Source organism: Bombus pascuorum, chromosome 4, assembly GCF_905332965.1.
Source record: "Bombus pascuorum chromosome 4, iyBomPasc1.1, whole genome shotgun sequence".
NCBI lineage: Eukaryota > Metazoa > Arthropoda > Insecta > Hymenoptera > Apidae > Bombus > Bombus pascuorum.
The window spans coordinates 11,398,485-11,414,819 of NC_083491.1; the positions used below are offsets into that span (position 1 = coordinate 11,398,485).

The 16,335-nt window shown below is 38.9% G+C and overlaps 1 long non-coding RNA gene across 8 annotated transcripts in view; it reads right to left on the minus strand.

Moving 5' to 3' along the window:
- Positions 1-260: 260 nt before the first annotated feature.
- Positions 261-16,335, minus strand: part of LOC132906022 (uncharacterized) — a 177,551-nt gene continuing 161,476 nt past the window's right edge. For 7 of the 8 annotated variants that reach the window (XR_009657918.1, XR_009657916.1, XR_009657912.1 and 4 more), the window contains 3 exons: positions 2,405-2,659; positions 1,532-2,318; positions 261-989 (listed from right to left, as the gene is read on the minus strand). This is a non-coding gene — a long non-coding RNA (uncharacterized LOC132906022). The remainder of the gene's footprint in view (positions 990-1,531; positions 2,319-2,404; positions 2,660-16,335) is intronic. The other variant, XR_009657917.1, reaches the window with a different exon arrangement.

Below are 16,335 nucleotides of genomic sequence, written 5' to 3' on the forward strand. Positions count from 1 at the left end.
GGTGTACATATTAAGTTGTCCGGAAAGTGTCTTCCTTTCGCAAACGTGTTTTTTACAACAATGCATCTTCATACAAACGTGAAAGCAAGTCTGTGAAATGTCGCGGTATTTATCTCAACAGAACAAAATAGATATAATATAAAACAAAAAACGTTGTGTTCTATTATTTCTTCATAAAACGAAAGAAACTTTTCGGACAACCTAATATATAGAAGCTTAGATGAATGAAAATAACCACCAAAATTACTTCAAAGAAATAATTTCAATTTGATCAGTGATTCTTTAAAATTTTAGTATCGTACGTATATTTTCACAACGCACATTGATAATCAAATAAACTAAATGTGAAATGAAATGCTTAAAGTTTCAGCTTAAGACGACTTCAAGATACAACTTTATTCACAGTCGATCGTTTGCAATGATAGCACATCGCTAATAATTCCCAGTTTCTAAATGTCAAATGGTAAAGAGCAGCAGCAGGCTTCCGTTTGCTCTGTGAAAACACGTTGAACCATTAACAGAGATCCGGTTAACACGAAGCATATCGTGGACGATCGTAAAGACGGCAGGAGGCTTGATACGCGTAAATAAACTTCCCTCTCCCGAGGATCTCGTTCGAAAGAAAACACGACCGGCTGTCTGTCTCTCTGTGTGACTTGCAAGTCGGACGATAGGTTTGTCGATGGATCGAGTACCCTTCGAGTGTTCGTCTTTGGAGGGTCGAACGGAAGCCGGTTTGCAGGTCGAACACTTCTCAACGGATTTGGAGGCAGGAAAAGCCAGCCAGATACTTCATCTTCCAAACAGATGCAGACAAGTCTGGCGCCAGTCTTGGATACCGAGGTTTCTAGTTGAGATTTCGAGGCCACTGGGGACATGGACCACTTTCACTGACCACCCTGAATCTTCTGCTATATATGTTCATTTCCATTGAGAGCCACTTTGCAAGGTCACCAATTCCTTGAAACTTGCAACATTTCTGCTGTGTACTTTTTTTTGGAAATTATGTGAATTACTATTTTGTGAATTATTAGAAACTACACAAACGTAGCTCCCTATGGATTTTTATTAAATGTATGTAAACTCCCTAGAGTTCACGTGGGATAGGGACTCTTTTTGTTTTACGGGTAGCACGACTTTTTCTAACGGTCAGAGCGACCCTCTTAGGGTTCTAAGGTCAACCATTTTTGAGAGACACTCTTTTCCCAAACGGACTCATTCCCAATAGAGAGCAACATCAGAGACAGGCAAGAGCACAGAATAACCATTTAAAATTTTGAAGATTGACGAAGAAAGATCGGTAGCTCAGGACGTTGAAAATCGATTTTCGATTTTCAGGTAAACATTGTATAGAACTTGTTATTTCGCGTCTATGTAAATGTTATTTATTGTTATAGACGGATATGAATTGTTGTTTATTTTTTGTATTTTATCTAGCTACTTTCACAATAAAACTCGATTTTCAGACTTCAGAATCGCTCACCTGAATTACCCCAAGATTGACTATATTACATGTATTAAAATTTAATACCTTTAATTGTATTCTGAAATAATTTCAATAGTCTATGTTCATTAATCTAACACACAGATCTCGAATACTTTTGTGAGATTTTAGTTACTATCATTATGCTAATTTCCGTTTAGATGGTTCAATATGTAAGTGGATTTATATTCCATCGAAGAGAACTGTCTAAAACGTTAATTGAAATTGCAGATGATTTTAAGTACATAAAGCAAATTTTCTCGGTTTATTTGTGCTAGTAGGTACTTAGAGAAGGAAACGCACGTGACACGGACAATGGCGCGTCGGCCGGAGAAATACAAAGGTAGTCAATAATGCGTGTGATTTGTGCAATAGGCGCCTACTGCACGTGCACCCGGTGCCGCGTAATTCGACGCTCCGAAATCGTTCTAGCTCGAAACATCACCGATGCACATGTGCGCCCACTACGATATCCGGGCCGAGTTGTATCGCGCGCATCCATGTTACGTGCATTCGTGCTCGTCATTACGTGCAGCGCTTGCTCGATACGTATCTGGGCATTATCTCCCTTACGTTGACACTCGCCATCATTGGTCGTGATTTTTGCGGTTAATCGAATGTACTTCCTTGGAAACTCAGCCTGTCATTCGAATTTTGATCTTCTGTTCCTTGTTTCATAGAAAGTATCGTAAGATGGAATGAGTATCACAGATTGTATCTTTATAGATATAAACACAATTTCAAAGAAATGGCACCTAAGTAAAGATTCATATTGCTGCTTTGAATATTTTTCATATTTTAATATATTCTATGTATCTTTGTATTTATTAATTTCCTGTATATAAATGTCAGTTAAACGTCCATTTAATGTCATATGTCCGTAATTACAAATTGGAAGATAGGAAGAAAAAAGCTATTTACGCGATTGAAATGTGGGTCAGTTTCTTGCATAATCTCCCCGAAGTTCCGAAGCGCATTTGGTCCATTTCCTAATAAGGTTCTGTATTCTTTGCTTGAAGGAAACTCTTGTTTTCAAGCCGTTGTTGTTGCAGTGTATCTTTTTGTCGAAATGAAGCTCTTGTTTTGAAGCAGAATCACGTTTCTTGAACAGTTATTCTGACTTTTGGACCTGATTTTTCTCTTTTCTTACCATCTTCTGGATTTAGTCTCCTGAATCTGGAAAACACAATAGTCTCTATTACTAATTACATTTATGTAGTTGATATGACATTAATTAACCATACTTTATACTAATAAAGTCTCAAAATGCTCTTATTTTATATATTCAAACGATGTAGCTATACAAATATTCAAATATTAAAGCTTCTATAAATCGGAGATTATATCGAAGCTTAAAGCTTGTAGCTCAATGCCTGATTGAGCAATTAAAACACCTCTTTACACCCAAAACTCTGGAACTTTTCAAAGTTTTCGTGAAATAAAGCAGATCGTCGTATGTTTTCGGTGGATGGCAATAATTAACCGAAAGCACTGGCCACTAATTTCAGCGAATCGTCGGATACACGGGAATGCGATGCAATGATCTCGATTGTCCTGCTGGTCGAAACGATGGACCAGTCATCCGTGGTGAATCGGGGGTGGCGCGGATGAAGGGGAACGATCCATACGTCCGATGGGTGGGCGATGCACATGCACACTGTGCACCGGAGGCGCCGCTGCATCAATGCACTCTCCACGTTTTGCGCTCGTGCCGGTTGCACGTTGATCGTACCGACATCGAAGATAGGGGATAGGATACATATAATTATGGAGGGACCGTGCTCCATTTCACACGTCACACACCGTGTGACCGCGTCACACGGCCAACGCCTCGGCATCCTGCGTTCGATGCGCTCTGCATGTGCGCTCCGCATGTGCGCTTCTCTGCCTGCGATTGGTCCACGGAAGGATTTCACGCAACGACAACCTTCGCTTCCATTTGGAAAATTGCTTGTTTTCCTTGGAAATCGTCTAAATGCTCGGTAGAACTACCGAAATTCCAGCGTTTATTTAATGGTTCTTTGCTTTACAGAAAAATAAGTAAAAGTTACACGAAGCTGACATATTAATTGAATTATTGTTATTTGCTTAGTTTTATAGTGAAACGATTATATATGATGGTAGAATTTTGCTACTATTTCTGTTTGACTTCCTGTTGTGCTTACAGAGGTCCTTTTATTTTAATTGACACAAATCACGTTCAGTTCAGTAGACTCATCTTATTTTAATCAGTGTCGTTGCACTCTAGTTTCGAGCATATCTTTCACATACTGTGTATCTGGATTGTATACATACATGTTAAGATGTATAATTGGAGAATAGAACGCTTTTGTTTTTCGAATTTACAATGTCAATGTTATAAAACTATTACTATATTTTCAATTTGATATATATATTTTCCAAAACAAATTTATTGACGATTTATAGAAATACAATCTAATTACATACATTTCACTTGATTTTAAATGTCGTAACTGAACGAAAAAGAGGCGCCGAGGAAGATTAAAAATCGAAAGTAACGTTTTAATACCAGTTACATGTTATACATACATTTTATTTTTATCGTTACTCTGAGACCGATCTACATGGTGTTCCATTTAATCATTTAATTGATCGTATTAACAGAGATTTGCATGAAACTTACGTTGATCGAGGGAACGGAAGACGCAGTCAGGGTAGATGTATCGACGGCGTTGCAGCAATTGCAGGGCTGCAGGGAACAACGAACGCGACAGACGTTCGACGATCATACACACACGTGCATGTAAAGCGATTGAACAGCGAATGATTCAATTTGTCAGACCAATGAGTTTGTCAGGTGGTACTCTATGCCACGGTGTGCAACGCGCAAGAGCTCAAATTGGATTTGATTTAACGCCGCGCGTATTGCCGCGCATTACACACTAGAAATATCGCAATTTCTCGCGCCCCATCCAATCGGTTCTCCCGCAGTTCACAATAGATAAAACGTCGAATTTGTTACGCCACTGATATTCCTCTTATTTCGTTAACATCGTTTTCTACTTACAAATTTATATATAATTAAATAATGAATATTTTCGTTTTAATCTGGGCTTGAATTTTCCAGAAATAATCAAAGTATCAGAAATATGTAAGTGATGTTTGCGTGCGTATGAATATTTTCATTCATAATTCTCCTTATTAAGGTATTGTCAAATAGCAGAAACCTAGCAACTTTGGTGTACTTCACGAAAATCTTTAATTTTGTTATATAAAATGACAACTATTTGGTAAAATTCATATATATTGAACGCTTAATTAAAACGTAGCTTATCTTTACATTTGAAAGATCGTATCAAATGTATCTATTTACTTAAGAAATATATAGCGTGAATTTAAAAATTACAGAACTGGAGATTCGTAAATACTTACTTTCGTAATTCACCGTGAGAATAAATTCACCTCCAGATAATCAGAAATTTATTTCATTTTCTTTGAATTTTGTAATCATGTTAAGCTAATATATACTACTGCCAAAGCCTTTGTTCTACGATTATTATCTGTATCCCTATCTTAACACCTTCATCTTATTTAATTCCCACGATATTTAAAATCCATCGCAATTTGCATACTTCTACCCCGTAAAAGTCACCGAAGAATACTTCGAGATTTTCCATCGGGGCTTTACTTTCTCTGATTATGTAACATGAGTACCGCGTAAGGATACCACTCCCGATGGTGTTGTTTCCCTATGGAACGGGGACGAATGACATTACCGACCAGTGGGCCTGACTTAATTAAATGGCTTAAGTCCTGACGAAAATCCGGGGGTCGATACGGCTGCGGGAAAAATATTTCAACTGGATTAAGGACATAAGCTTTAGAAAAAGGTTACGAAGGAGAAAGGCTGGCTGCCGGGAAGCAGTATAAATTCTAATGTGGCGGCATTATAATTGCGCGGTTTACGTTCGCCGCCGGCCAAGGGCTGTACCAGGTCCAAATTAGCAACGATCATTATTTATGTCTCGCGAGGAAAAGGGGTTAAAATGGCCACTCGTTGCTGTACCGGTTCCTCTAACACGGAAGACAAAGGGTACACACTCGAGGAAAGGGAACCTCCAGTCCCCAAGACATTATTTATGCGAATGAAACCAGTGCCGAATTACAGCTACCGATATGGCCACCATCTTTCGGAAGAACAAGCTAGGGGTAAAGGGTTCACTTGCTCGTTGTACCTACTCTTAATTTTGCGAAGATCAAGATTTATTTTGTATCTCGACCGAACAAGCCAATTTTAGAATTAACATTCGCGCTTTACTGCCGTGGTAAGTAATTTTACATTCATCAGTGAAATGCGAATATATTTATGTAAATGTATATTTTAGTGGATTCAATTGAAGAAACGAAACCTGAGGAGAGATTTGTTTCACTCACTGAATACTGTAATAAAGAATACTTGCACTTTAGATATTTTATATGTTTTTCCATATTGTTTACATTCTGTGTATTTATTCACAGTTAAGTTCCCCATCAACGTACAGCTTGCCTTTGAAAGGAAACGTACTTGCATCACTGAGTGCGTTGAATGACTAAGCGACGTATCGTATTATATATGAATTTTCTTCGAAACTAGACTTTATTCTGTACCAGAACGAGATATATAAAACGAGATTTAAATCATATATCATCGAGTGAAGAGATAATCAGTTTCCAACTCCATACTATTTTCATCGTGCACGAAACGTCAAATTTCTTTAAATCATTCAAGTATAAGATTACGTAATTGCAAGTAACTCTGTAGCATAAACGATCCTAAGACTTATACAGGCAAACATAACGAGGCCAAATTCTTCTCATATTATCTGTGCAACGAAATTCCTCGAACGTTACCTTCGTCAGAAAGCTTTCTCCACATCTGCCAAGTAAATATGAAATCAGGTTCAGTCGCCACGAGGTTTGTCGTTTCGATAACGCAAGCAGCGCGAGTTTTTCAACAAACGGTACAGGTAATTTATAGGACACCGTGACACTCTGTCTGGACTTTATAACGGGCTTTATGGTGTAGCGGCAAACAAGACCAACTGATAAGTAGCTATCTACCATGTTAAACATGTTATCCTAACGTGTTACAGACATGTCTACGCCGAAGCGGAGATAAGCAACAAGTGTGCAGTTCACATCGAGCCGTTTGGGAAAAGGTATTGTGTACTCGCTGCACGTTAATTGTCCCCTGCTCGCCACCCCCGCTCCAGCCAGCATCCCTGTGGACCACCCCCTTTTTTTCGAGCGAACCGAGTTGGATAACGCCACGGCTGCCGATATGAAACGACGTTTTAATCATCGAACAAGTACAAAACCAACCTTTGATTCTCCCCGCCACGCGAATATTTGCCAGGTATTGAAGGGCGAACCGTCGGAAAAAAGTCGCCCGATTATTTCAACGAACTCTTTTGTACGCGTAGGACAGATTTTCCTGTGACTGGGATCGCAAGTTCTAAAAGATGGCTATTGATTAATCTTCATATCTGACGTTTGTAGAAAACTTTATACTTCAAAATAAGGCGGATGCATATGAAAGTATTTTCGAAAAATTTAAAAAAAATCGAACGATACACTAGTTATTACATCGTACAGGTATTCCTGTTTCGATGACTGTAGAGGTAATGAGATGGGTTCAGTTATACACTTTTATGTATACAGTATCATTAAGAAATATATCCCAAGCATGATTGTAGGCTGCCTTTATCGCTATCAAATTTTATTCGTCCATAGCTAACGATCTTTTCTTTACGTACTCGTCGTATCATAAAAAGTTTCAATTTTTCTTTACGTTCAAATCTATTCGAGATATATTAAGTCTACAGAAATTCTTAAAGAAGATCGAAATAAATCATTTGTCAAATTTTATGCATTTAATATATTTGTCAATAGAATCCACATAAGGTGGTATGATATAATTCATCTCCATATCTACTATGTATTATTTAAAAAATCATCAACTATTCTTTCTAAGAATATTCTTAAAAAATTCTTCGACAAATATTTTGTACTTTCCTAAATAGAAACTATATATTTTAATTATCGCAATTATTATTAAAATATATTAAATATATATTGTAATAATTACAATCTACTATTTCATTTTACTTTAGATTTTATCATATTTAATTTTGTGGAAAACGTTCATTCAGTAATTAATTACACTGTAAGGAAGCTCTTGTGTTGGGTATCTTTCGGAGAAACGAAAGGATACACGAAAACAACGGAACGGAAGAATGATCGCGGAAACCCTCAAAAAGCCGTATTTCACGGAAATAGCCGATGAAGCCTCCTTATGGTCAGCAAATATAATAAAGTCCAGGTCCATATATACGTGCTTATGGTCTCGGCGTGGCAGACCCCAAGAAAATGCAACGGCGTGCCGTGTACCCAGGCATGGGCCAAGAAAAGAGGGAGACGCGACCTCCTCATATTTTCTGATTTTCCGCCAATAAACCCCATTACTATTTATCAGGCTAATGCGTCCTTATAACTCCCATTAACAACAATCTATACGGTCTCAGGCATTAGCGGACCTGTATACATGTACCGTGGGTAAATCTTCTCCAGAGAAGAACGGTTTCTCTTAATTGTGTATATCTTTATTCTTCCAAAATTTATCAGACAGAAACGTATTCTTTAAATTTATTGTCACTCTGAGAGCGTAGATATCAAGTTTTATTCTAAAATCGATTATCGACAAAAAGAAATGATACTGTTATTCGTAAAGTTAATAATTATAACGTTGCATTGACTTTGTAAGCGTGTAACAATGACTGAAAAATATACAATTCTTACAGTATTTTCTTAATGGACAACTTTGGAAAATCTGGAAACTTGAACGAAAAATTCTTCGAGAATGGAATGACAAACTGTCTGAGGATAGAGAAAGATTATAGAACAAGGTGAACAATAAATTGTAATTGTTACTTGTCATATTCTATTATATATATCGTATATAATATCATAACGTTCCTAAAATGTATTTCTATGATAATCTTCAAATCGTGATTTAGTCGAACCAGCTTCTAAGAAATATCTTGTAATTTAAACATTTTATACACAGTCTGTGAACTTTGGACTTATCGTGTCCTCCAAAATACACTCCTTCTTCTCACTGATTTTATTTAAAAAAGCTTCACAGGGGATAAGGAATGCAGTTTGAATGGGTAACTTTTTTCGTTAAGTGTTTCCAGAAATTCTCAGAGAACACTAAACAATCTTCCTTTGGAATAAACAGGAATGTATCGTGAGTAATTGGTAGGTCGATACCGCTGAGCATCTGTCACGACAGGTCTACGAAAATAGGCAGGATTATAGCCTGTTTGTCGGCGACCATGAACTAGACTAAACAGTGTCATAGGTCGTGGCGTTAGTCTGTATACATAAACGCACGACGAAGGGTGTACGACCGGTAGCAGCCACTCGACTACCGTCTGTTTCAAGGGTTTTTAGAACATAAATAATTTTCTAAAAGACTTCGAAGACTCGAATCTTTTACTTGATTATTTTGCTTCCATGAAATACCGGTGGAACGTTCTTGAGATAACGTTAATTGATTTAAATGTATTTCAAGTTCCCGTTGAAGCATATACGTATTCTTCCAGTTTCTCACAAAGATATACTATGTTATACAAAAGATATGTAAATTAGTTGTGGTGATTAATTCGTACCATGTGTTCTGTACTTCATAAACTTCATAAAATTTCACTTGGTGTTTCTGAGGTATAGGTAATAGTAAGGATTTCGGATAGAGGTAACATGATTTTAGAACATTTAATATTATTTCAAGATATCTAGAAAATGGCGTTTCAAAATAAGGTGTCCTCGCTTTCGATATAATTTTTTCTGAATACACTACCCCTCCTTCAGGAGTAGAAACACAATAATTTCCTAAATGAAAATATCTTAAAATAGAATCGATCGCTATCTAAACCTCTTTTCAATCTTCGTATCGGTTCCTTAATAATTACCCTGTAATTAACAACTAAAATAAAAAACGAATACTGGTGTTTCTTAAACAAATGACCACTAAGCAAGGCTTGTCCGCAGCTGTGTAAGATTTATTCCACGTACGACCTCACGGGTGAAAATGTGAAGGTGGTAAAACGTTGGCTCCCGAAATTTCGAAAGCTTCATTTCGGCCACGATAAAACAAACGTCGAGAAAGCGAAGAAAAGTCCGCGACCGCGGGCGAGACAGAGGTAAGATTCGGGCACGCGGTGTAATATAAACGTCGTAAAATAGGAAGCAGGTGAATCGTATAATTCGCGAAGGGGGCCAGGTTCGTCGAGTAATTCTCAGCCGCGTTGCGACACGGCCCTCCTCCTCTCTGCGTACGCGTTACCACCATACCAGCCACCACGTACGACGACCGCATCGCACCACGTGCTGCTCATATCGCCCTCAGCGCGAACGGCTCACCGGAAGGGGTGAGTCTGCCGTAATATACGAAGAGAACGCGGTCACATCCGATTTCATCCGGCTTCGGTTGTGTTTTTCTTCGCCCGGATACGCTAGATGCGCCACGAGGAATTGTCTTCGAGCTCCTTCGCCAGCCGGAAATGAATGCGGTTGTGTGATGAAATACACCGCCTTTCCCTGTTAACCTTCTATTAACGTCGTCGAGAATGGAAAATTGTATATTCAAGTATACTTATTCCGTTTTTTCTATTTTATTTTAGTTGTTTAAGATTGCACTATTGTCATATGGATTATCCTACACAATTGAACTAATAGATTGTTGACGAAATTTTACAAGTCATAAGCTATCAGCATTTGTAAATATCCTCACATAATTCAACGAGATACAAATGAATTTTACGAATCATAATATATCGGATTATCTTATTTGTGCGAAGATTATAAAAAATTATAGGAAAGAAATCTGTAGCTTGCAACTTGTCAATTTACTAATATTATTAGTTGGTAAATTATTATATAAGACGATCCTATTGACGTAATATTGGGTAGTTCGAAAAACTCCGTAAATTGAATAGTAGAAAATCGTGATGATATTACAAATGTTTTCAAATATGGAATTCACGATTATTTGTCTCACATGCTTTATATATATAAATAATAAAATCGAAAAATTTATTAAAAGCGAAATTGACCAGTCCCACTTCTGAGAGGCTCGTTTAAGTAAATTCGGTAGGCAATATATTTTTACAAAACTAATATTTTGCTAAACAATATATGGGCGATATTATCTTTCAAGAATAGTATTACAAACAGTGAGTGTCGATAGTAAAGTGTAACAACTTCATCGATACGGTATTTCAATTAATCGATCGAAACGAACATCGAAAATGAAGCAATCACGTCGTGTTGGTTGTGCGGAAGCAGCAGAAATTCATCGGTAAGATGCACACATACGTTTACAGTGTCGCGTCACGAAAAGAGTTGATAGCGGGCGGTGGATCCACGAAAAAATCGCTGACACCACCTGGGAGTCATTCTGTTATCGTCGCATATTTGGTTTTCCCTGCAAGGCCCCCTTCCACCTGTACCGTTAATGCCGCAGGTATCCTTCGGTAAACAACGAAGCAGCAGGTTGTTCAGATTTTATTTGTCAAGCCCGGCAGGCACCCTTCTCCCTCTCGCCTTCTCTCTCGCTTATCGTCCCCAAACGCATTGAGTGGCCGGCGCTTCCTTCCTCCCCCAGCCCCGCCAGAAATCCGTAGACGGCCAAATATTAAACTTCTCCCCTTCTCGTGCGTACCGATAACGGGAGGTCCCGGTTTCGCCCGTGATACCATCTTTATTCCCCGCGACTATAAAATTTTACAATCGCTGGACAGGGATTTTTATCGACGTACCAGCTCGTCGTTTCTTTTCTTCGCGCGGTCCGCGCTCGCCACCCTAGGAAACACCTTCTGTGGTTTACAGCCGTTGCGTTCGTATTTTAGCGGGATCAATAAGAAGGAAAATTAAGCGTCCAGAACAGGTAAATTTTGTCGTCTGATTTGAGTAATTATTACCTGTGATAGAGACATAGTTGATTTGGCACGACTGGTTTAAATATAAAAAAGAGTGATTTTGTATCATATCATTTATTACATAAAGAGTCAGATACTTCAACTGAGTTTTTTCGAATTTCATGTGAACCATGTTATGTTAGGTTGATCGAGAAACTATTCTTGAAGGGGGAATTAACTTTCTTTATCGAAAATTGTATCAATTATTTCTCAATGTAATGTCCATTGCTATTTCTGGCGTTCATTGCTGAAATTATTAACGCCAACTCAATTGTCCAAAGTCTTTGTTTAAGTATCTTTATAATTTAAAAAAGCTAGTATCCATATACTTTCCAACTAAAACTATTCATGCTACAAACTTTCTGTTTCCGATCACTTAACTCCCTAGATAATTATGATAACAAATTTCCGATACCTATTACTTAATCAACTATATTCAATGAAAATCGTAGATTAACAGATGCTTCTTCCGATGACCGAAACGAAAGAGAAGGTCAAAGAACGTCATATATGAGTGATTTTGCAGCGTCGGTTTCCACGCGCAGGCTCCCTTGTCCATTAGCCCGCGTCCTCGAAAATTATTTGTGACAGAAGGACAATAGGTGAGCGCGCAGCAAACAAGTTAGCAGTCGCCTGATTCCGCGGAGTGGCAGCCCCATAATTGTTACGACATAACCTCCAGATAATCGCATCTAAAGTTTCAGGACGTTTCGCGGAGTTAGTTGCCGGTTTGCTTGGAGCTGGGCATTTAGCCCGTATTGTCGTGCATATGCCGAGCGTGGATGTACACGCTCGGAGGCCTCTTTGCCTACAGGCTCGTTCAAACGGAACGTACGTAGAGGTACGTGTTCCTCTGGCTGTCGGCGGTGAGCCTTGTACCTTCTACAACGCGAATGTGTCCGTAATCCGTTCACGGACCAACTGCCGCCTCCGCTTCCGTACAATGCTCTGTTACTTGAACTTGCGCCTCATTGTGTGTTGCTAATATGCCTCGAATCGTGCGAGATTCGGACCACCGCGCGCCGTCCCACTCCATAATCGCTGTCGTTATGTTAACCGCCGCGAGATTTCTGACGTTCGCTGTGTATTGAATTTAGAACGCACAAAGGAAAATTATGCGTACGAACAACGATAACTTCGTTTCTCTGTCTGGATCTCGGGGATTTCTTGTCTGTCGGCCGCGATCATCGAGAACCGTGAAAAGTTTATAATCTCTGTTACTTTTAGGTAGAATTATTCCTATGGAAAATTTTTATTTTTATCTTCAGTATTTAGATATCTCAATGTGTGTACGTAGGAATATTTTAGTGAATGGAAATATGGATTTCGAAGGAAGAAATTTCAGGTACATCAGGATGAATATTTGATTTTTTCAGGACTCGAGGAAGGTTAAGAGATATCGATGGAAACTGCTGTCGAGTACTAATTTTACGATCTCCTAGAAATTTATCGGCTTTTATAACATACAATTCTATTTTAAAATTACAAATTCTTTATTGACGATTTTTAAATTAGTCTGAATCCTTAACATCTATTCTACCTTCGTATTAACGTTCATGATAAAAGTAACATCTGTTTAGTTTCGATACACATTATATCTGTGATCCAATATTCTCATATTCTCTCACAGCGAAACACGCGAAACCTGTAACACGACATCTCTGTCAAAGCACATAATTCGTAACTCGAAATTCTAGTAACAAATGGTAGTTTTTCTTTTTTCGTCGCATCGCTCCAATCGGTACACTTGATTCCATGCGGCGAAATGGCAACTGGGACACGGAGTGACGCACAGAGGCATGCACGAAGCCGCGATTAATGCGAGAGCGAGCGACCGCACGAATTAACGCTTGTTTCCAAAAGCCCTAACGTGGCCGCGACAATTCTTGAGTGCTGTCTGCTGCAGAGGTGGCTAAAGAGAACGGCAGGAAACGTTGGCTAGATGAAGAGAGACGGAGAATCAGTGACATAGTAAAGTGAGAGGGAGACAGAGAGATACGTTACCGGGTCTACCCCTTCTACGGCTGTTTCTACCTCCTTCCTACCCAACCAACCCCTTTCTCTGACCCCGGGGATGCGGAGCAACCACGTTAAACGTTGGTAATGTTAACGTAAATAGATTATAACACTCTGTTAAGCAGGCAGGCAGGCTCGGGCCTCGGCTCGTGCGAATTACTCACGGATCGCGTGACACGTTCCCCTGTCCTGCCAACCGCTGCTTTTGGCTATCAACCTACGTGCTGCACGCGTCGACGACGCTGTCCTGCCACCCTCGCACACCCTCTGACCTCCCCCGTCCCGTCCACTTTCCCACCGTGTAAACGCAATGTCGTGTTTTGGAAGCGCCCGACAAACGAAACCGTGCTCGTGCGATGGAAATTGTTCGGGGTCCTCTCGGTTTTGACGTTCCTTGCTCCTGTTTTTCCTTTTTTAATCCAAGATGACCGACGTCTGGCTCCGCCCCAACTTCTTCCATATACTGTGCCATTTCCTCCCATTTTTTGATAGATGATCCTCGATTATATATATTTTGAGGTTCACTTTCGAATAATACTGCAGGCACTTCGTAATAAATGAACACGTAATTAGTGTAATAAATAAGAACTGTGTAAACTCTTAGCGATAGGGCTTGCGATTACGCAGTGGCAGGTTTGTGTAACGACAATTCTGAACTCTATAAGCAATCGTTTATTGGAATAGGTATCGTTGGATTTAATTATCAATCGCTGTGCTAAGAGCCAACTAGTGGACAGATAATACGTAATGCACAATGCTGTGATATATTATAAAATTTTTAGAATCAAGGCAGTCAGATGTGAGCTGTGCCATTGAGGACAATGCGTTTTAACTTTCCGTAAAAATTCTACTTGAAGCTACAGACACTTTGTATGCAAGTGAATATAATATAACAAAAATAAGTGTAATGAATTGTATGTTTAAACAAGATGCGCATTAATTGATTTAACTTTCCTTGCTATATCACTCTCATTGGTTGGCAGGTCAAGAAATGTCTATGTTCTTCACGAAATTTTAATATGCGTTGCCTTGGAATTTACGAAATTTGTGATAGAATGCCTGGTTTAATTTTTTGAAAGGTTTCTTGGAAAACGATATTATGGGAGGAAATTGGTTGTGCGTTTAGCGAGATAAGCGTTTATGGAGAATTTCCTTTCGGCCTGGAGCCAAATAAAACGATGTTTCTGTTATAATACGCCGCTTTTCAGGTCTACGTCATTCCCCTGAACGCATTCTTTGTTTAACCATCAACCTGCTCGCCTTTTATCGTACGATACATCACCCCTGTTCGTAGGTCACGAGAGTATTATTGCCTCTTACAGTTGTCCTTTCGCATGATTACTTCCGCTTCTTAGCATTCTCACGCACCACTAAAATATGTACGCAATAACGCGGTCGTAACGTTTTTATGGCAGGACGTCTACTTTCTGAACTTCGACTGCGAAGCTCCTTTCAACGTCCATATGAAATTCGATCTCACGGGAACGATGTTCTTCTAAATATTTTATGAATAATAATTATATTTGGAAAATACCGAAATTTCTAGCGATTAATCTTTTAGAGGCGTAGGTGATGAACAAAACCTTTCTAACTTTATAATATTCGTGTATACAATTTGATATTAGTCGTTAATTTAATCACACTTGTTAAGATTTATTTAAAAAATCGTATTTGAATTGTTTTCTACATAATATAAAAATTGTGTTTCACATGATTGATATAAAATAGTCGTGTACAAAAATATTTCTTTTTGTAATAATAATAATAGTATGAACTATAGGCAATAAATGTTTAAATCTTATAAGATGAGTCATCTATGAAGAAGCAATTAAATATGTAAATTTAAATCACACAAGGTTCGATCATCTTCAAGAATACCAATTTCTAAAATTCTTATTCTGTGAATCCTAATTCTCAAAATCATACTACTATCAATAACAATAAGCATGGAAAGCTTTCTAGAATCGGTGAACGACATAGACATGTTCAATCTTGGAGGTACACTTTACTACTTCAAGTACGTTAACTCGTCACCTCGTCGACCTACAAACGCTACTTCCCAACAGGACCCTTGTTTTCTGAGCCAAAAGTGAATCTACTTTTACTGCCGCCTTTTCCCGAGAAAATGTTTAGCAGACTCGCGGGGCCAAGAAAACTGTTAGCCACAAAAAGTCAGCCAGCTGGCTTTATAGTTCCTTAAAAGGTGGCGCATTTTCAGACACGCGGGTCCTTTTCTGTGCCGATTTTCACGCGTCGCGTATGTAACCACGTGTCACGCGCCTAAACGCGGACTAATGCACCTTCCCCGCGGTGACTGAAATCATTTATAAGCTATAAATGCGAGTTATTGACCCAGCCATGCCCCTTTGCGTGCCAATAAAACTGTACTTTATCCCGACTAGACACGACCAGTCACTTCAGACGCTCTTCCATCCCGACCTTCTTTTATCTCTTATTTACAACTCTTTTATTCGCCGATTCCATCTCAATCAGGCTATCCTGGCTCTATCCGAGTTCGTCGCCCTAAAAATAAGGTTGGCCAGGGATTAAGGTCGTCCCTTACACTTCGTTTCCGTCAGTCAAATACCGGCCGAGCTGCGGTTCCCTTCTACAACTTCGCATCCTCCGGTTTAGATCCTGCTCCATTTGATCTGGCCTAATTATTGGGTCGTCATTTCTTCTGCACGATAGGTGGGACGAAAGATCGAGATTGAGATTTAAAATTTTGATGTAGGTATGATATATGAAAGGTATTTTGAAAATATCGATCAGAATACCTGGAAGAACCTGTATATTGATTGCATTAAAGAATTACTAATCTGCATTAAGAAGGTTGCTTGGTTTGTGGAAGTCTGA